This window comes from Mobula birostris, chromosome 5, assembly GCF_030028105.1.
Source record: "Mobula birostris isolate sMobBir1 chromosome 5, sMobBir1.hap1, whole genome shotgun sequence".
Taxonomy (NCBI): Eukaryota; Metazoa; Chordata; class Chondrichthyes; order Myliobatiformes; family Myliobatidae; genus Mobula; species Mobula birostris.
In genome coordinates this window covers 20,558,029-20,579,192 of record NC_092374.1, presented here as the reverse complement: position 1 = coordinate 20,579,192, position 21,164 = coordinate 20,558,029, and the positions used below count along the sequence as shown (strand labels likewise).

Here is a 21,164-nt window from a genome sequence, read left to right as displayed (position 1 = left end):
TCATCCGGACTCATGCCACCTTCTTACAGCTACCATCAGGCAAGTGTAAAGAAGCCCGAACACCAGGTTCAGAATATATACTTCACTTTGACCATTCAGTTTTTAAAGCAACCTGCATAATCTTAACCACTTATTCAGCTAGGCAAAAATATAACCACTTTCCCCTACAATGGACTTTATTCTAATTGGGTTCATTCTTGTAGAACTTGGTATAATTTATGTTTAGTTTATGTATTTTGCTTGTGACTGTTGTGTCTTTAATGCTATGTGCCCATCATGCTTGTACAGGAGAGTTTTTCATTTTGCCAGTGCATACGTGGCAATAAACTGGAACTTGACTTTGACATCACTATCTTCGCGTACAGTATCTGTATCTTCAGTTCAAATCGGATCGGTGTCATGAGGTAATAAGCAGATGTTGAAGGCTGTTTCTTAATTTCATTTGTCTCGGTCTCTGGCATGAACAAAAAAACGTTTCTGCATGATTTATTATACATTGTAGTCTGAAATGATTAACCAGCAGGCCACTCCTAACTAAACATTGGCTAGGACTTTTGTTTCCATGAAGAACAGCCAATGTGTCAAGATTGTTTCCAACATCTTTTTTTGTTCTAACATATGTGAAGGAAATGCTCCCTTACAACATTGAAATTTATTCCTTTCCTTAAGCAAGGAGACACTTTCAAATGGACATAACCATCCACAAATCATGTAAAAGTGCCTTCCCAGCCACTCAGTAAAAAAATACAAAATCCTCAAATCTGACTGGTAATGTCTCCCAGCCCCTTTTAATCCCTGCAGATCTATCATGTCTAAAAGAACGGAGCCCTGGAATATTGAGCTGACAATCCTGCCTCTCCTGCAACCACGTCTCACTAATGGCATAAATATCATAACTCCAGGAGCTGATCCATGCCACAGACACATCCGCCTCCCCTACAATACTTCTTACATTGAAATATAGGCAGCTCAGAACACTGAACGTAAAACATAGAACAGTACAGCACAGAAACAGGCCACAATGTTGTATCAAACCAGCTAAAAAGCAGATCAAAAACTCTCAAACACTAATCCCTCCTACCGGCACCATGTACATATCCTTCCAGCTTCCTTATATCCATGTGCCTATCCAAACATCTTTTAAAAGCCTCTAATGTATTTGCCTCTGCCACTATACCAAGCAGTGCACTCCAGGCATCTACAACTCTCTGAATGTAAAACTTACCCCTCAAATTCTCCTAGAATCTACCACCTCTCACTTTTAAAGAATGCCCTCTGGTATTAGACATTTCATCCCTGGGAAACAGATACTTTCTGTCCACTCTAGCTATGCCTTTCATAATCTTGTAAACCTCTATCAGATCTCCCCTCAGCCTTCGGTACTCCAGAGAAAACAACCCCTTCATTCAGCACATAGCCTCTAAACCAGGCAGCATCCTTGTAATCCTCTTCTGCACCCTCTCCAAAACCTCAGCATCCTTCCTATAGAGGGGCGACCAGAACAATATGCAATACTCTTGATGTGGCCAATGCCTCGACTAATAAAAGTAAGCCTTCTTAACCAACCTATCGTCCTGTGTAGCGACTTTCAAGGAGCTCTGCGTTTGGATCCCAAGGTCTTTCTGCTCAGCAATACTGTAAAGGACCTTGCCTTTGACAGTGCACTGTCTCCTTGCATTTGTCCTATTGACATGCAAAACCTCACGTTTATCTGGGTTAAACTCCATCTGCTATTTCTCAGTCATATCTGCAACTGGTCTATATCACGCTGTATCTTTTGCCAGTCTTCTACACTATCCACAACTGCACCCATGTTGGTATCATCCTCAAATTTACTAACCCACCTTTGTACATTTTCATTCAGGTCATTCATATGTGTTCTGTGCTCGGTGTCAGATGTGGGAAGTCCTAGAGTCTCCCAGCCTCCGGACGGCCATATCTGCACCCGGTGTGTCAAGCTGCAGCTCCTAAGGGACCGCGTTAGGGAACTGGAGATGCTGCTCAATGACCTTCATCTGGTCAGGGAGAGCGAGGAGGTGATAGAAAGGAGTTATAGGCAGGTGGTCACACCGGGGCCACGGGAGACACACAGTGGGTAACAATCAGGAGAGGGAAGGGGAAGAGTCAGGTACTAGAGAGTACCCCTATGGCTGTCCCCTTGAACAATAAGTACTTCTGTTTGAGTACTGTTGGGGGGGGGACAGCCTACCTGGGGGAAGCAACAGTGGCCACGCCTCTGGCACAGAGTCTGGCCATGTGGCTCAGAAGGGTAGGGAAAGGAAGAGAAAGACAGTAGTGATAGGGGACTCTATAGTTAGAGGGTCAGACAGGCGATTCTGTGGATGCAGGAAAGAAAATCGGATGGTAGATTGTCTTCCAGGTGCCAGGGTCTGGGATGTTTCAGATCACGTCCACGATATCCTGCAGTGGGAGGGAGAACAGCCAGAGGTCATGGTACATATTGGTATCAATGACATTGAGAGGAAAAGAGAAGAGGTCCCGAAAACAGACTACTGGGAGTTAGGAAGGAAGTTGAGAAGCAGGACCTCAAAGGTAGTAATCTCAGGATTACTGCCTGTGCCACGTGACACAGAGTATAGGAATAGAATGAGGTAGAGGATAAATGCGTGGCTGAGGGATTGGAGCAGGGGGCAGGGATTCAGATTTCTGGAACATTGGGACCTATTTTGGGGCAGGTGTGCCCTGTACTAAAAGGACGGGTTGCACTTGAATCCCAGGGGGAACAATATCCTGGTGGGGAGGTTTGTTACAGCTACTGGGAAGAGTTTAAACTGGGATTGCTGGGGGGTGGGAACCAAACTGAAGAGACGGAGGAAGAGGCGGTTGGCTCTCAAATAGAGAAAGCTTGGAGACAGTGTGAGAGGGAGGATAGGCAGGTGATAGAGAAGGGATGCGCTCAGACCGGCGGTTTGAGAGGTGTCTATTTTAATGCAAGGAGTATTGTGAACAAAGCAGATGAGCTTAGAGCATGGATCTGTACTTGGAGCCATGATGTTGTGGCCATTACAGAGACTTAGATGGCTCAGGGACAGAAACGGTTACTTCAAGTGCCAGGTTTTAGATGTTTCAGAAAGGACAGGGAGGGAGGCAAAAGAGGTGGGGGCATGGCACTGTTGATCAGAGATAGTGTCACGGCTGCAGAAAATGTGAACGTCATGGAGGGATTGTCTATGGAGTCTCTGTGGGTGGACATTAGGAACAGGAAGGGGTCAATAACTCTGCTGTGTGATTTTTATAGGCTGTCCAATAGTAACAGGGATATTGAGAAGCAGATAGGGAAACAGATCCTGGAAAGGTGTAATAATAACAGAATTGTCGTGGTGGGAGATTTTAATTTCCCAAATATCGATTGGCATCTCCCTAGAGCAAGGGGTTTAGATGGGGTGGAGTTTGTTAGGTGTGTTCGGGAAGGTTTCCTGACACAATATGTTGATTTGGTATTGGGAAATGAACCTGGTCAGTTGTCAGATCTCTCAGTGGGAGAGCATTTTGGAGATAGTGATCATAATTCTATCTCCCTTACAATAGCATTGGAGATGGATAGGAACAGACAAGTTAGAAAAGTGTTTAATTGAATAACTACTTTGGTTCTGTCTTCACTAAGGAGGACATAAATAATCTTCCGGAAATAGAAGGGGACAGAGGGTCCAGTGAGATGGAGGAACTGAGGGAAATACATGTTAGTAGGGAAGTGGTGTTAGGTAAATTGAAGAAAATCGGATGGTAGAAAAATCCCCAGATAAATTCCTAGGGCCAGATGGTCTGCATCCCAGAGTGCTTAAGGAAGTAGCCCAAGAAATAGTGGATGCATTAGTGATAATTTTTCAAAACTCTTTAGATTCTGGACTAGTTCCTGAGGATTGGAGGGTGGCTAATGTAACCTCACTTTTTAAAAAAGGAAGGAGAGAGAAACTGGGGAATTATAGACCGGTTAGCCTAACATCGGTGGTGGGGAAAATGCTAGAGTCAGTTATCAAAGATGTGATATCAGCACATTTGGAAAGCGGTGAAATCATCGGACAAAGTCAGTATGGATTTGTGAAAGAAAAATCATGTCTGACGAATCTCATAGAATTTTTTGAGGATGTAACTAGTACAGTGGATAGGGGAGAACCAGTGGATAAGGTGTATTTGGATTTTCAAAAGGCTTTTGACAAAGTCCCACACAGGAGATTAGTGTGCAGACTTAAAGCACACGGTATTGGGGGTAAGGTATTGATGTGGATAAAGAATTGGTTGGCAGACAGGAAGCAAAGAGTGGGAATAAACGGGGCCTTTTCAGAATGGCAGGCGGTGACTAGTGGGGTACCACAAGGCTCAGTACTGGGACCCCAGTTGTTTACAATATATATTAATGACTTAGATGAGGGAATTAAATGCAGCATCTCCAAGTTTGCGGATGACACGAAGCTGGGCGGCAGTGTTAGCTGTGAGGAGGATGCTAAGAGGAAGCAGGGTGACTTGGATAGGTTAGAAGAGTGGGCAAATTCATGGCAGATGCAATTTAATGTGGATAAATGTGAGGTTATCCACTTTGGTGGCAAAAACAGGAAAACAGATTATTATATGAATGGTGGCCGATTAGGAAAAGGGGAGGTGCAACAAGACCTGGGTGTCATTATACATCAGTCATTGAAAGTGGGCATGCAGGTACAGCAGGCGGTGAAAGAGGCGAATGGTATGCTGGCATTCATAGCAAGAGGATTCGAGTACAGGAGCAGGGAGGTACTACTGCAGTTGTACAAGGCTTTGGTGAGACCACACCTGGAGTATTGTGTGCAGTTTTGGTCCCCTAATCTGAGGAAAGACATTCTTGCCATAGAGGGAGTACAAAGAAGGTTCACCAGATTGATTCCTGGGATGGCAGGACTTTCATATGAGGAAAGACTGGATCGACTAGGCTTATACTCGTTGGAATTTAGGAGATTGAGGGGGGATCTTATTAAAACATATAAAATCCTAAAGGGATTGGACAGGCTAGATGCAGGAAGATTGTTCCCGATGTTGGGGAAGTCCAGAACAAGGGGTCACAGTTTGAGGATAAAGGGATAAAGGGGTTGCCTTTTAAGACCGAGATTATGAAAAACTTCTTCACACAGAGAGTGGTGAATCTGTGGAATTCTCTGCCACAGGAAACAGTTGAGGCCAGTTCGTTGGCTATATTTAAGAGGGAGTTAGATATGGCCTTTGTGGCTAAAGGGATCAGGGGGTACGGAGGGAAGGCTGGTGTAGGGTTCTGAGTTGGATGATCAGCCACGGTCATACTGAATGGTGGTACAGGCTCGAAGGGCTGAATGACCTACTCCTGCACCTATTTTCTATGTTTCTATGTTTCTTAATTGAAGGAAGGGGAATTATGAGGCCATCAGGCAGGAACTTGGAAGCTTAAATTGGGAACTGATGTCCTCAGGGTGTTACAAAGAACGTAGGAAGCGGACCCAAGTGCAGGACACAGACATGGAGGTAACAGTAACTGAAGTGTATTTATTAACATTTGCAAAGAAAGCCGGAGAGCAAGGATTAGATGCCTGTGTGGATGTGATCACTGGAAAAACAAATTGGAGGAGCCTGGACCCGGAGCTTGATCATAGAGTCTGGACTAGGACTTGGACACGGAGCCGGGACTCGAATTTGGACACGGGAGACAACAAAACCAAATGACACACAATTTGTATCTTGACTCGGAGTAGCGGCAAACGGCCTGCAATCCTCAGCTGGACACGAGACAATAAAACCAACAAGGACAGACAATTCGTGTCCTGACTCGGAGTAGCGGCAAAAGGACCTGCAATACCCAGCTGGACACGAGACGACAAAACCAAACAACGACAGACAATTCGTATTTTGACTCAGAGTAGCGGCAAATGGCCGGCAATCACTTAGCTGAACACAAAGAGACAGAATTCCCGAAGCAACCCCAGGCACCGAAGCAACTTAGAGTCCGCTATTATTGGCGGCTCAGAATGTGCATTGCCGCCCTTGCTGAGGTGTCGGTTCACTATACTCGGCGGCCCAGAACATACATTGCAGCACTGGCTCAGGTGTGATGGTCCAGCGTCAAGTAAATGCAAGCCAGAATTTTATGCTGCCTGTTCGGATGAGGATCAGGTGCCCTAATCAAGGAGCCCAGTAGAACACGGGGAGAAGGAAATTAACTGAAATGAGGAGTCAACGGACCGGAACGTGACACGGAGAAAGGTAAAGGAGAAATGAAGCCAATCTTCAGGGGATATTTGTGTGGAATTCTGCATAGGTACGTTCCAATGAGACAGGAAATTTATGATAGGATACAGGAACCATAGTGTACAAAGGCTGTAGTAATTCTAGTCAAAAAGAAAAGAAAAGCTTATGAAAGGTTCAGAGAGCTCTGTAACGTTAGAGATCTAGAAGATTATAAGGCTAACAGGAAGGAGCTTAAGAAGGAAATTAGGAGAGCCAGAAGGGGCCTTAAGAAGGCCTTGGTGAGCAGAATTAAGGAAAACCCCAAGGCATTCTACAACTTTGTGAGGAGCAAGAGGATAAGATGTGAAAGAATAGGACCTATCAAGTGTGACAGTGAGAAAGTGTGTATGGAACCGGAGGAAATAGCAGAGGTACTTAATGAATACTTTACTTCAGTATTCACTATGGAAAAAGATCTTGGTGATTGTAGTGATGATTTGCAGCGGACTGAAAAGCTTGAGCATGTAGATATTAAGAAAGAGGATATGCTGGAGCTTTTGAAAACCAGTAAGTTGGATAAGTCGCCGGGACCAGATGAGGTGTACCCCAGGCTACTGTGGGAGGCGAGGGAGGAGATTGCTGAGCCTCTGCTGATGATCTTTGCATCATCAATGGGGACGGGAGAGGTTCCGGAGGATTGGAGGGTGGCGGATGTTGTTCCCTTATTCGAGAAAGGGAGTAGAGATAGCCCAGGAAATTATAGACCACTGAGTCTTACTTCATTGGTTGGTAAGTTGATGGAGAAGATCCTGAGAGGCAAGATCTATGAACATCTGGAGAGGTATAAGGCTGTAGTAATTCTAGTGAAGGAGAAAAGAAAAGCTTACGAAAGGTTCAGAGAGCTAGGTAATGTTAGAGATCTAGAAGATTATAAGGCTAACAGGAAGGAGCTTAAGAAGGAAATTAGGAGAGCCAGAAGGGGCCATGAGAAGGAATAGTCAGCATGGCTTTGTCAAGGGCAGGTCATGCCTTACGAGCCTGATTGAATATTTTGAGGATGTGACTAAACACATTGATGAAGGAAGTGCAGTAGATGTAGTGTATAGGGATTTCAGCAAGGCATTTGATAAGGTACCCCATGCAAGGCTTATTGAGAAAGTGAGGAGGTATGGGGTCCAAAGGGACATTGCTTTGTGGATCCAGAACTGGCTTGCCCACAGAAGGCAAAGTGTGGTTGTAGATGGATCATATTCTGCATGGAGGTCGGTGATCAATGGTGTGCCTCAGGGATCTGTTCTGGGACCCTTACTCTTTGTGATTTTTATAAATGACCTGGATGAGGAAGTGGAGGGATGGGTTAGTAAATTTGCTGATGACACAAAGGTTGAGGGTGTTGTGGATAGTGTGGAGGGCTGTCAGAGGTTACAACGGGACATTGATAGGATGCAAAACTGGGCTGAGAAGTGGCAGATGGAGTTCAACCCAGATAAGTGTGAGGTGCTTAATTTTGGTAGGTCAAATATGATGGCAGAATATAGTATTAATGGCAAGACTCTTGGCAGTGTGGAGGACCGGAGGGATCTTGGGGTCCGAGTCCATAGGACGCTAAAAGTAGCTGCACAGGTTGACTCTGTGGTTAAGAAGGCATACAGTGTATTGGCCTTCAATCGTGGAATTGAATTTAGGAGCGGAGAGGTAATATTGCAGATATATAGGACCCTGGTCAGACCCCACTTGGAGTATTGTGCTCAGTTCTGGTCACCTCACTACAGGAAGGATGTGGAAATCATAGAAAGAGTGCAGAGGAGATGTACAAGGATGTTGTCTGGATTGGGGAGCATGCTTTATGAAAACAGGTTGAGTGAAGTCGGCCTTTTCTCCTTGAGTGACAGAGGATGAGAGGTGACCTGATAGAGGTGTATAAGATGATGAGAGGCATTGATCATGTGGATAGTCAGAGGCTTTTTCCCAGAGCTGAAATGGCTGCCACAAGAGGACACAGGTTTAAGGTGCTTGGGAATAGATACAGAGGAGATGTCAGGGGTAAGTTTTTTACGCAGAGAGTGGTGAGTGCGTGGAATGGGCTGCCGGCAACGGTGGTGGAAGCGGATACGATAGGGACTTTTAAGAGACTTTTGGATAGGTACATGGAGCTTAGAAAAATAGAGGGCTATGGGTAAGCCTAGTAATTTCTAAGGTAGGGACATGTTCGGCACAACTTTGTGGGCTGAAGGACCTGTATTGTGCTGTAGGTCCTCTATGTTTCTATATACATTACAAACAGCAGAGGTCCCAACACAGATCCCCGCGCAACTCAGCTAATTACAGATCTCCAGCTTGAATAAATCCCTTCAACCATTACCCGCTGAATTCTATGTGCAAGCCAGTCCTGCACCCAAACAGCCAATTCTTCGCAGATACCATGCATTTTTACCTTCTAGATTAGCGTCCCATGAGGGACTTTGTTAAAGGCTTTACTAAAATCCATGTTGGCAACATCCACTGCCCTACCCTCATCAATCTCTCTCGTAACCTTGTCAAACAACTCAATCAAGTTGGTTAGGCATGACTTGCCATGCACAGTGCCACGCTGCCTCTTCGTAGTTAGCCCATGGGTTTCCAAACATTCATGTATCCTATCCCTAAGAATTTTCTCCAGTAACTCTCCTGCAACTGACGTAAGACTCGCCAATCTATAGTTCCCAGTATTTTCCCTTGTTCTTTTAAATAGAGGTACAAAATTGACGATTCACCAGTCCTCTTGGACCTTGCCTGTGGCTAGAGAGGACATGCAGATAGAGGTCAACGGCCCAACAATCTCGTCTCACTGCCTTCAAGAAGCCAGGGTAAATTGCATCAGGCTCTGGAGACTTACCGCTTTAATACTTCTTAGAAGGCTCAACACTTCATCTTCCTTGACCTTTAAACACTCTAACATATTTATAGACTCAGCACTGATGAGTAATGCCACCCTTCCCCTTTAATCCCTCCAGATCTATCATGTCTAAAGGAACAGAATCTCGAAACAGTGACGCACATCAAAGTTGCTGGTGAACGCAGCAGGCCAGGCAGCATCTCTAGGAAGAGCTACAGTCGATGTTTTGGGCCGAGACCCTTCGTCAGGACTAGACAGTGACCTGGGTGGTGATGATCTCTGATGATGGATGCTGATGTCCTACAACATGCTACGAAACGCTCCCAACCGAGCCAGCTTCCGAGATTTAGGTGCTCTAACTCTCTGGAGTACAGGGTTCAGGACAGTCCTGCTAATCGGCACTTATACTTTGGGTGCCAAGAATTGAGTATTTAAGGAACAGCTGAACTGAGGTTCGGTGCTTAATCGTGAGCCTACTAGCAATATCGTCAAGCATTTGTTTTGTGCTTGGATCCAGTTTGATACCATGTCTCAAATCTTGCTTTGGATACCCCAGCATTTGGGTACAAACCACCCTCATCAAGGACTCTTGTCACAGTATGATTGAGCCAAAATTGACCCAGCAGGATATCAGAATCTTTCGTCTGCTGTGGCCAGCCACAGTGAAAGGATTTCCAAACAAGGTCTGGTAATTTGTGGCCTCCAGGTAGCTGTTCATCAACTTTTGGAAGGAGGAATCCAAAGTCGCTTGGAAGAGTCAGTCATCTTCCAATCCTGGAGAGGTTCAATGGTGACCTGGGTTCTTGCCATGGCTTCCTCATCCAGTGCTCATTAACATTTGAACTCCCAGTTCCATTCAGACTGTGAAAATCTGGACTTCATTATCTCTTCCTAACTGGAAGAGCCCTGGCCTGGGCCACCGTGCATGGACAACATAGGTCAGAGGTTTGCTTGGGTTTGGAGGAATTCATGGCCACCACGAGCAAGGTGTTTCATCACCCTGCAGGGCCAGCCAAGCCTCGGAACATGTGGTGAGGATTCTGCAGGGTGGACAGTCAGCAGCCGAATACATGATCAAATTTTGAACCTTGGTCTAGGAGAGTGGTTGGAACGGGGAGGCCTTGGCCTTGCCTTGGGAGAGCCAGCAGAGAACTTAGAGGTTCTGATTGACTTGTCCATCTGTTTCAATAATCATCTGGCAGGGCAAAAGTGGAATCACTTCAGGAGGCCGAAGACGGGCAGTCGAAGCAATCCCTATGCACTGCAGTTCCACTCCCCAACCTCGGACAATGACCAGCTCATCACCTGTTCAAGATCCAGTCGAACCCATGCAGGTCACCTGCAGGCTGAATGTCCCAAGCTACAACCATGGGAAAACTGCTAAGACCATCCAGTATCGGGACGACTGTGATGGCAGCCCCCACTATTTCCAATCCCACCGATTCTGGTTTCGTGTTGAAGGCACGGTTCACCTGGGGTAAGAACTGAAGGCACGTGAAGGCTTTTGTGGACTGTGGGGCAGCCGGTAACTTTGTCAATGTAGGAACCGCCCATCTGTTTGGCATAACACTGCAGGGGTTGAGCCAGTCCTTGCCTGTAACTGCCTTGGATGGCCGCCCACTAGGGAACCAACAACAGACTATGGTTTTGCAGATGAGGATAGGGGATCATGTGGAAGACATTAGTTTCTACATCATTGACTTACCACTGATACCGCTGATCCTTAGGTACCCTTGGTTGTCCCAACATAACCCATCCGTGGACTGGAGGGAGGGGAGAATCATTGCCTGGTCCAGTCATTGTAAGAGGGTTCGTTTGTGGCGCAGTGTTGCGACACCCAGACTCTCCCATGACCAATGACCAATAAGGGATCAGCCTTCAGTGAAAGGTAGCTCGAGACCTTCTGGAGACCGAGTCCCGACACCGTCAAGTCAGGACCCCACGGGAACTAGAGAGAGAAGATCTCTAATTCAGGGGAAGACCAAGGAAATGCCTGAGCAGTCTGGAACACTTGCAGCTAAGACATTCAACTGCCAGGTCTCGAGGATGGGAAAGACACCTTCATGCCAATTCTTCAAGCCTACTCTGAGGGTGGGGGGCCAAGGACTATCGATAACACCTCACTGCTGTCATCTGAGAGTACAGACAGGGATTTGGACACTGATTTGGCCACTGTTCTACAAACGAGCTTTGTGATCCTAGGGAGGGGACTCTGAGGTCTGTCGAATCACCCCTACCACCTTAGAAGCCTCAGGAGTTATCCTTGAAGGAAGGTCTGGAGGAGATAGCAATACCCAGACTGGTTGAAATCCCTTCCATCTACAAGGACCTGGAGGAAGTCTTCAGCAAGGGAAAGGCCTCGACTCTTCCACCGCACCGACCCTGTGACTGTGCTATAGTCCTGCTGCCAGGTAGCTATCCCCCGCGGGATCGTTTGTATGCAGTCTCAAGCATAGACAGAGGTGTAAGGGAAGAGTATATAAAGGAGGCTCTTGCCATGGGCTTCATTTGGCACAAGCTTCTTTACATAAAAGAAAAATGATAACCTGCATCTGTGCAGTAATTATAGGGGATTAAACTGCATAACAGCAGAGAATCGTTACCACCCCGCTTCCACTCATGAGTACAGCCTTCAAGGTGCTCCAAGGAGCAAGGGTACTCACTAATCTAGAACTACAGAGTGCATACAGTCTAGTTTATATAAGGGAAGGCAATGAGTGCAAGACTGCATTCAATACACTGACGGGGCACTATGAGTACCTGGTTATGCCCTTTAACATAAACTGGCACGGCCCCTTTAAATGTTCAGGACGGTCATGTGAATTGGTCATGATATTTTGGGTGCCAGGAATTGAGTATTTAAGGAACACCTAAATTAAAGTTTGGTTCTCAATCGTAAGTCTATTCGTGATATTGTCTAGAATTTGTTGTGAGTTTAGATCTAGTTTGATACCGTGTCTCGATCATTGCTTCAGATACCCCAGCATCTGGGTCCAAACCATCCTCGTCAAGTACTCTTGTCTCACAACATTGTCTCATGCAAATGGATGGAAGAGCTTTACCCATGAAGTATTGGGCCAAATCCACTACTTTTTGTAGCATTTTCAAAGGCATTGGTGGTTTAATACCAGGCTGTGATGCAGCCAATTAATATACTCTCCACTACACATCTACAGAAGTTTGTCAAAGTATTAGATGTCCTGCCAAATCTCTGCAACTTTTGAAGGAAGCAAAGGTGCTGCTATGTTTTCTTCACAATTGCACTTACATACTAGGCCCCAGACAGGTGCTCTGAAATAGTGACACCTAGGAATTTAAAGTTGCTAACTGTCCCTACTTCTGATCTTCCAACGACGACTGGCTCATCGACCTCTGGTTTCCCTCTCCTGAAGTTGACAGTCAGTTTCTTGGTCTTGGTCACGTTGAGTGAGAGGTTGCTGTTATGTCACCACTTGGCCAGATATTCATTCTCCCTCCTGTATGTTGATTTATCACCACCTTTGACTCAGTCTGCGACAGTGATGCTATCAGCAAACTTGAATCTGGAACTGGAGCTGTGCATAGCCGGACAGTCAGGAGTGTGAAGTGAGTAGAGTGGGGGCTGAGCACACAGCCCTGTGGTGCACCTGTGCTGATGGAGACTATGATTGTGCTGATCTAAACTGGCTAGGTTCTATTAGTGAGGAAACCCAGGATCCAATTGCACAAGGAGACATTGAGGCCAAGGTCTTGCAGCTTATTGATTAGTTTTGAGAGCTGTAGATGATGAAGTGCATCCTGATGTATGCATCTTTTCAGTCCAGATGTTTTAGGATTGAGTGAAGAGCCATCAGGAGGCATCCATTGCGAACCTGTTGCTCCAGCAGGCAAATTGGAATGGGTCTAAGTCAACTCTCAGTCAGGAGCTGATATGTTTCATCATCAACCTCTCAAAACACTTCATCACTGTGGAGCTAAGTACATCTGGCCGATAGTCATTGAGGCGGGTCACCAATTTACAGCTTGACATTTACAAAGAGAATGGAACCATAGAACCATAGAACCATAGAAACTACAGCACAGAAACAGGCCCTTTGGCCCTTCTTGGCTGTGCCGAACCAATTTCTGCCTAGTCCCACTGACCTGCACACGGACCATATCCCTCCATACACTTCCCATCCATGTATCTGTCCAATTTATTCTTAAATGTTAAAAAAGAACCCGCATTTACCACCTCGTCTGGCAGCTCATTCCATACTCCCACCACTCTCTGTGTGAAGAAGCCCCCTCTAATGTTCCCTTTAAACTTTTCCCCCCTCACCCTTAACCCATGTCCTCTGGTTTTTTTCTCCCCTTGCCTCAGTGGAAAAAACCTGCTTGCATTCACTCTATCTATACCCATCATAATTTTATATACCTCTATCAAATCTCCCCTCATTCTTCTACGCTCCAGGGAATAAAGTCCTAACCTATTCAACCTTTCTCTGTAACTGAGTTTCTCAAGTCCCGGCAACATCCTTGTAAACCTTCTCTGCACTCTTTCAACCTTATTTATATCCTTCCTGTAATTTGGTGACCAAAACTGAACACAATACTCCAGATTCGGCCTCACCAATGCCTTATACAACCTCATCATAACATTCCAGCTCTTATACTCAATACTTCGATTAATAAAGGCCAATGTACCAAAAGCTCTCTTTACGACCCTATCTATCTGTGACGACACTTTTAGGGAATTTTGTATCTGTATTTCCAGATCCCTCTGTTCCACTGCACTCCTCAGTGCCTTACCATTAACCCTGTATGTTCTACGTTGGTTTGTCCTTCCAACGTGCAATACCTCACACTTGTCAGTATTAAACTCCATCTGCCATTTTTCAGCCCATTTTTCCAGATGGTCCAAGTCCCTCTGCAGGCTCTGAAAACCTTCCTCACTGTCTACTACACCTCCAATCTTTGTATCATCAGCAAACTTGCTGATCCAATTTACCACATTATCATCCAGATCATTGATATAGATGACAAATAACAATGGACCCAGCACTGATCCCTGTGGCACACCACTAGTCACAGGCCTCCACTCAGAGAAGCAATTCTCTACCACCACTCTCTGGCTTCTTCCATCGAGCCAATGTCTAATCCAATTTACCACCTCTCCATGTATACCTAGCGACTGGATTTTCCTAACTAACCTCCCATGCGGGACCTTGTCAAAGGCCTTACTGAAGTCCATGTAGACAATATCCACTGTCTTCCCTTCATCCACTTTCCTGGTAACCTCCTCGAAAAACTCCAACAGATTTGTCAAACATGACCTACCACGCACAAAGCCATGTTGACTCTCCCTAATAAGCCCCTGTCTATCCAAATGCTTGTAGATTCTGTCTCTTAGTACTCCCTCCAATAACTTACCTACTACTGACGTTAAACTCACTGGCCTATAATTTCCCGGATTACTTTTCAATCCTTTTTTAAACAACGGAACAACATGAGCCACTCTCCAATCCTCCGGCACTTCACCCGTAGACAGCGACATTTTAAATATTTCTGCCAGGGCCCCCGCAATTTCAACACTAGTCTCCTTCAAGGTCCGAGGGAACACTCTGTCAGGTCCCGGGGATTCATCCACTTTAATTTTCCTCAAGACAGCAAGCACCTCCTCCTTTTCAATCTGTACAGTTTCCATGGTCTCACTACTTGATTCCCTCAGTTCCATAGATTTCATGCCAGCTTCCTTAGTAAATACAGACGCAAAAAAACCTATTTATGATCTCCCCCATTTCCTTTGGTTCCGCACAAAGCCGACCACTCTGATCTTCAAGAGGACCAATTTTATCCCTTACAATCCTTTTGCTCTTAATATACTTGTAAAAGCTCTTTGGATTATCCTTCACTTTGACTGCCAAGGCAACCTCATGTCTTCTTTTAGCCCTCCTGATTTCTTGAATGATCCTTGCATGAATTAGTATCTGCTGAAGTCAGATAGCTTCAGAATACTCCCTAACACCTAATAAAGTGGCCATTGAGTGTATATTTGTGGTCTTCCGTTGTTGTAGCCCATCAAAGTTCAAGTTGTTGTGGGTTCAGAGATGCTGTTCCGCACATCACTGTTTGTAACGTGCGGTTATTTGCATTACTGCTGCCTTCCTGCCAGCTTGAGCCAGTGTGGCCATTCATTTTCCTCTGTCATTAACAAGGCATTTTTGCCTACAGAACTGCTGTTCAAGAGATTTTCTTTTTGTTTTTCTTACCGTCCTCTGTAAACACTAGAGATTGTTGTGCATGACATTTCCAGGAGATCAACAGTTTCTGAGATACTCAAACCACCCCATCTGGCACCAACAATCACTCAAAATGGAGTTCAAAGTACATTTATTATCGAAGTTCATATATGTCACCATGCTGCGCCCTGAGATTCATTTTCTTGCAGTTATTTGTAGTAGAACCAAAGAAACACAATAGAATCAATGAAAAATAAACTACACACAAAGACATACAACCAACCAATGCAGAAAAGAAAATCAATTATGAAAATACAAAAAGAAAAACAAAATAGTAAATAAACAAATAATATTAATAACATGAGCTGTAGAGGCCTAGAAAGTGAGTCCATAGGTTGTGGAATCAGCCCAGTGTTGGGGTGAGTGGAGTTATCCCTCTGGTTGAGGTTTAACTGTTCCTGAACCTGGTGGTGTGGGATCTACTATAAGGATCCTGTACTTCCTTCCTGATGGCAGTAGTGTGAAGAGGGCAAGACTTTCTAGCAATGTGTACATCCCACTGTTGGATAAAAAGTTTCCCAAATGCCTTCCTTTTATGCAGGAACATCCAAAAACTTTCTTTTTTTTATTTTTTCTCTGCTTTGAGTTCAACGTAATATATAAACTCAGTCAAGAATTTATCTCCAAGAGAAATCCTTCCTTTGTTTCTGCAGCCAGCTTATTGCAATGCCAGCTCCCACATTCAGATCAGCAGTCAGGACTGGCAGGGTTAACATTAATATCAAAATATGATGCCAATATTCCCTTGGACACTTTCAGCTGCAACAAATTGAACCAGACTCTTTCATCTCCCACTTGCTTGAAGACTCAGGGGAAAACAAAATTCTGGTCCACAATAACTACCGCTCACAGGCTCTCATTGTGCGAGAGTGGCTCTTTCAGCTAGCTAATCAATCAGCTGTCACACACTATAAAGAAGCCCAGCAGAAACTCTGGCCTTGATCTACTCATTAGCAAATGGAAATACGGCAGGAGAAAGTTCAAGCCAACAAGGGCCATTGAAGCTAAATGGTAAACCACTTCAAATTTCAGGTATTCTTGTTAAATGAACAGCTACCTAAAAATAGCATGTCATGTGAAAACACTTGGACAATGGGTTTTTAGATTACTTGTATGTCAGGCCCTCTCAAATTCAGAGCATCGATTAACAAGACTTATTTGCATCATTATTGTGCTGCTCTTTTTACCCTTTGTTTTCGACAGAATAAGAGTTTCTATTGCAAGACAGTCAGAACCAAATCTAAACAAAGATTTTCCAAACTTGTTCTACTGTTTTAGTAGTCTGTTGACTGGAGTTTGCAATGTTGCCAAGATATTCCCTGTAAATTCTTCAGCCAGGCTACCCTGGAATGGCCTTTCCTCAAGACGCAACAACAACCAATCACTAGCAACAAGACAAAAGCAGAATATGCTGGAAATACTTGGCAGGTTGGGCTGCATGTGGTAAGAGAAACAGAGTTAATGTGAAATACTAAAGATTCTACAAATCATGAGCAACGCAAACAAAATGCTGAAGGATCTCAACAAATCAGGCAGCATCTATAGAGGGGAGTAAACTGTCGACATTTCGGGCTGAGACCCTTCATCAGATACCATAAGAGGTTGTAAGAAGTTCAAACCATCACAAAAACCAAACACTCTTTTATGGACGGTTCTATATTACCAACTGCCTGGGAAAAGCAACCAACGTAATCAAAGACCCACCCTAGTTATTCTTTCTTCCCCCCACCTCCCCCTTCCATCACGTAGAAGATAAACCACACACCATCAGGCTCAAGAACAGTTTCTGTCCCACTGTTCTTTACATTTAGTACGATAAAGATGAACTCTTGCCCTCACAATCTACCTCAACGCGGCCCTTGCACCTTATAATCTGCATGCACTACACATTCCATGTAACTGTAACTCTGTATCCAGCATTCTGTTATTGCTTTGTATGACCTCAATGCACTTATGTTTTGAGATAATCTGTATGGATGCAGGCCACTGTCCCTCAGCACGTGAGACAATAATATACTTATCAAGAATATCCTCTCAGTACAGAGCTAGGAAGAGACTGTTTGGTTTGAGTCCCTGCCAGGAAAGGACCATAGCCAGTACAGTAGATGAGAATGAGATTAATAATATCTTAATAACGGGGTCACTGGACTGGAAGAGAACTCTGAAGTTGGTTTATCTATCTTCAAGCACATTTGGAAGATTTTGTGGAGACACTAGCAGCATTTTCCAGTGCCTGGAGATGATTGTTACAGGTAGTCCAGACCTTAGAAGCGTCCATTGTTTCACGGATTCCTGTTTAACTCCTTCCGTACTGGATGCAGCGATTCAGGTCGACGGGTTTACTATACACCATCAGGATAGATCTATAGAGTCTCTCAAAAGCAGAGGTGAAGAGATATGACTCATGATCAACTTTTCTTGGTGCACAAATATATCAGTGCTGTCCCAATTCTGCTCACCAGACCTGAAATATCTAGCAATAGACAATAGGTGCAGAAATAGGACATTCGGCCCTTCAAGCCAGCACCGCCATTCACTGTGATCATGGCTGATCATCCACAATCAGTACCCTGTTCCTGCCTTCTCTCCATATCCCTTGACCTCGCTATCATTAAGAGCTCAATCTAACTCTTTCTTGAAAGCATCCAGAGAATTGGCCTCAACTGCCTTCTGAGGCAGAGCATTGCACAGATCCACAACTCTCTGGGTGAAAAAGTTTTTCCTCAACTCTGTTCTAAATGGCCTACCCCTTATTCTCAAATTGTGGCCTCTGGTTTTGTACTCCCCCAACATCGGGAACCTGCCTCCAGCGTGTCCAATCCCTGAACGATCTTATATGTTTCAATCAGATCCCCTCCCATCCTTCTAAATTCCAGTGTATACAAGCCCAGTCGCTCCAACCTTTCAACATATGACAGTCCCGCCATCCCGGGAACTAACCTGCTGAACCTCCGCTGTACTCCCTCAATAACAAGAATGTCCTTCCTCATATTTGGAGACCAAAACTGTACACAATACTCCAGGTGTGGTCTCACCAGGGCCCTGTACAACTGCAGAAGGACCTCTTTGCTCCTATACTCAACTCCCCTTGTTATGAAGACCAACATGCCATTAGCTTTCTTCACTGCCTGCTGTACCTGCATGCTTACTTTCAGTGACTGATGAACAAGGACACATAGATCTCATTGTACTTCCCCTTTTCCTAAATTGACACTATTGAAATAGTAATTTGCCTTCCTGTTCTTGCCACCAAAGTGGATAACGTCACATTTATCCACATTAAACTGCATCTGTCATGCATCTGCCCACACACCCAACCTGTCCAAGTCATCCTGCATTATCTCAACGTCCTCCTCACATTTCACACTGCCACCCAGCTTTGTGTCATCTGCAAATTTGCTAATGTTACTTTTAATCTCTTCATCTAAATCATTAATGTATATTGTAAATAGCTGCGGTCCCAGCACTGAGCCTTGCAGTACCCCACTAGTCACCGCCTGCCATTCTGAAAGGGACCCGTTAATCCCTACTCTTTGTTTCCTGTCTGCCAACCAATATTCTGTCCATGTCAGTACCCTACCCCCAATACCATGTGCTCCAATTTTGCCCACTAATCTCCTGTGTGCGACCTCATCAAAGGCTTTCTGAAAGTCCAGGTACACTACATCCACTGGCTCTCCCTTGTCCATTTTCACAGTTACATCCCTAAAAAATTCCAGAAGATTAGTCAAGCATGATTTCCCCCTCGTAGATCCATGCCAACTCAGACCTATCCTGCCACTGCTATCCAAATGTGCCGCTATTTCATCCTTTATAATTGACTCCAGCATCTTCCCCACCACTGATGTCAGGCTAACTGATCTGTAATTGCCTGTTTTCTCTCTCCCTCCTTTCTTAAAAAGTGGGATAACATTAGCTACCCTCCAGTCCTCAGGAACTGATCCTGAATCTATAGAACATTGGAAAATGATTACCAATGTGTCCACGATTTCTAGAGCCACCTCCTTAAGTACCCTGTGGTGCAGACCATCAGGCTTTGGGGATTTATCAGCCTTCAGTCCCATCAGTCTATCCAAAACCATTTTCTGCTTAATGTGAATCTCCTTCAGATCCTCTGTTACCCTAGGTCCTCCGGCCACTATTACATCTGGGAGATTGTTTGTGTCTTCCCTAGTGAAGACAGATCCAAAGTTCCTGTTCAACTCGTCTGCCATTTCCTTGTTCCCCACAATAAATTCACCCATTTCTGTCTTCAAGGGCCCAAGTTTGGTTTTAACTAATTATTTCCTCTTCACATACCTAAGGAAGCTTTCACTATCCTCCTTTATATTCTTGGCTAGCTTGCCTTCGTATCTCATCTTTTCTCCCCGTATTGCCTTTTTAGTTATCCTCTGTTGCTCTTTAAAAGTTTCCCAATCCTCTGGCTTCCCGCTCATCTTTGCTATGTTATACTTCTCTTTTATTTTTATACTGTCCTTGACTTCCCTTGCCAACCATGGTCGCCCCTTACTCCCCTTAGAATCTTTCTTCCTCTTTGGAATGATCTGATCCTGCACCTTCTGTATTATTCCCAGAAATACCTGCCATTGTTGTTCCACTGTCATCCCTGCTAGGGTATCTTTCCAGTCAACTTTTGCCAGCTCCTCCCTCATGTGTCCATAGTCCCCTTTGTTCAACTGTAATACTGACACTTCCGATTTTCCCTTCTCCCCCTCAAATTGTAGATTAAAACTTGTCATATTATGGTCACTACCTCCTAATGGCTCCTTTACCTCAAGTTCCCTTATCAAATCTGGTTCATTACACAACACTAAATCCAGAATTGCCTTCTCCCTGGTAGGTTCCAGTACAAGCTGCTCTAAGAATCCATCTCAGAAGCACTCCACAAACTCCCTTTCTTGGGGTCCAGTACCAACCTGATTTTCCCAGTCTACCTGCATGTTAAAATCCCCCATAACAACCGTAGTATTACCTTTGCGACATGCCAATCTTAACTCTTGATTTAACTTGAACCCTATATCTAGGCTACTGTTTGGTGGCCTGCAGATAACTCCCATTAGGGTCTTTTTGCCCTTACAATTTCTCAGTTCTATCCATACTGACTCTACATCTCCTGATTCTAGGTTGCCCCTCACAAGGGCCTGAATTTCATTCCTCTCCAACAGAGCCACCCCACCCCCTCTGCCCATCAGTCTGTCCTTTCAATAGGACGTATACCCTTGAATATTCATTTCCCAGCCCTGGTCCTCTTGCAGTCATGTCTCTGTTATTCCCATAACATCATACTTACCAATTTCCAACTGAGCCTCAAGCTCATCCACTTTATTTTTTTACTTCGTGCATTCATATAGAATACTTTTAATCCATTACTCCCCTCACCTTTCACATCGATTCCTATTGCACTTGGCCATACTCTCCGATCCCTTCCTGAGCTTTCTGCCCCATTAATTCTGTTGTCTTTCTTAACTTTCCTTATTCTCTCTCTCTTTAACTCCATCCTTATATTTCCTCTCCTCCCCCCCACTACTTAGTTTAAACACACCTGTGTAGCAGTGGCAAACCTGCCTGCCAGAACGCTGGTCCCTCACCTGTTAAGGTGCAACCTGTCCCTTCTGTACAATTCAGCCTGACCCCAAAACAGATCCCAGTGGTCTAAGAATCTAAATCCCTGCTTCCCGCACCAGCTCCTCAGCCACACATTCAGATCCCCTGTCTCCCTGTTCCTGCCCTCACCAGCACGAGGAACTGGAAGCAAACCAGAGATAACCACCCTGGAGGTCCTGCTTTTCAGCCTTCTTCCGAGTTCTCTGAAGTCACGCTGCAGAATTTCTTTCCTCCGCTTCCCG

At 44.9% G+C, this 21,164-nt stretch overlaps 1 long non-coding RNA gene across 1 annotated transcript in view; it reads left to right on the top strand.

Moving 5' to 3' along the window:
- The first annotated feature begins 294 nt into the window (after positions 1 to 294).
- The window catches only part of LOC140197569 (uncharacterized), a 33,461-nt gene continuing 12,591 nt past the window's right edge, over positions 295 to 21,164 (top strand). The window contains exon 1 of the long non-coding RNA XR_011885967.1: positions 295 to 404. This is a non-coding gene — a long non-coding RNA (uncharacterized lncRNA). The remainder of the gene's footprint in view (positions 405 to 21,164) is intronic.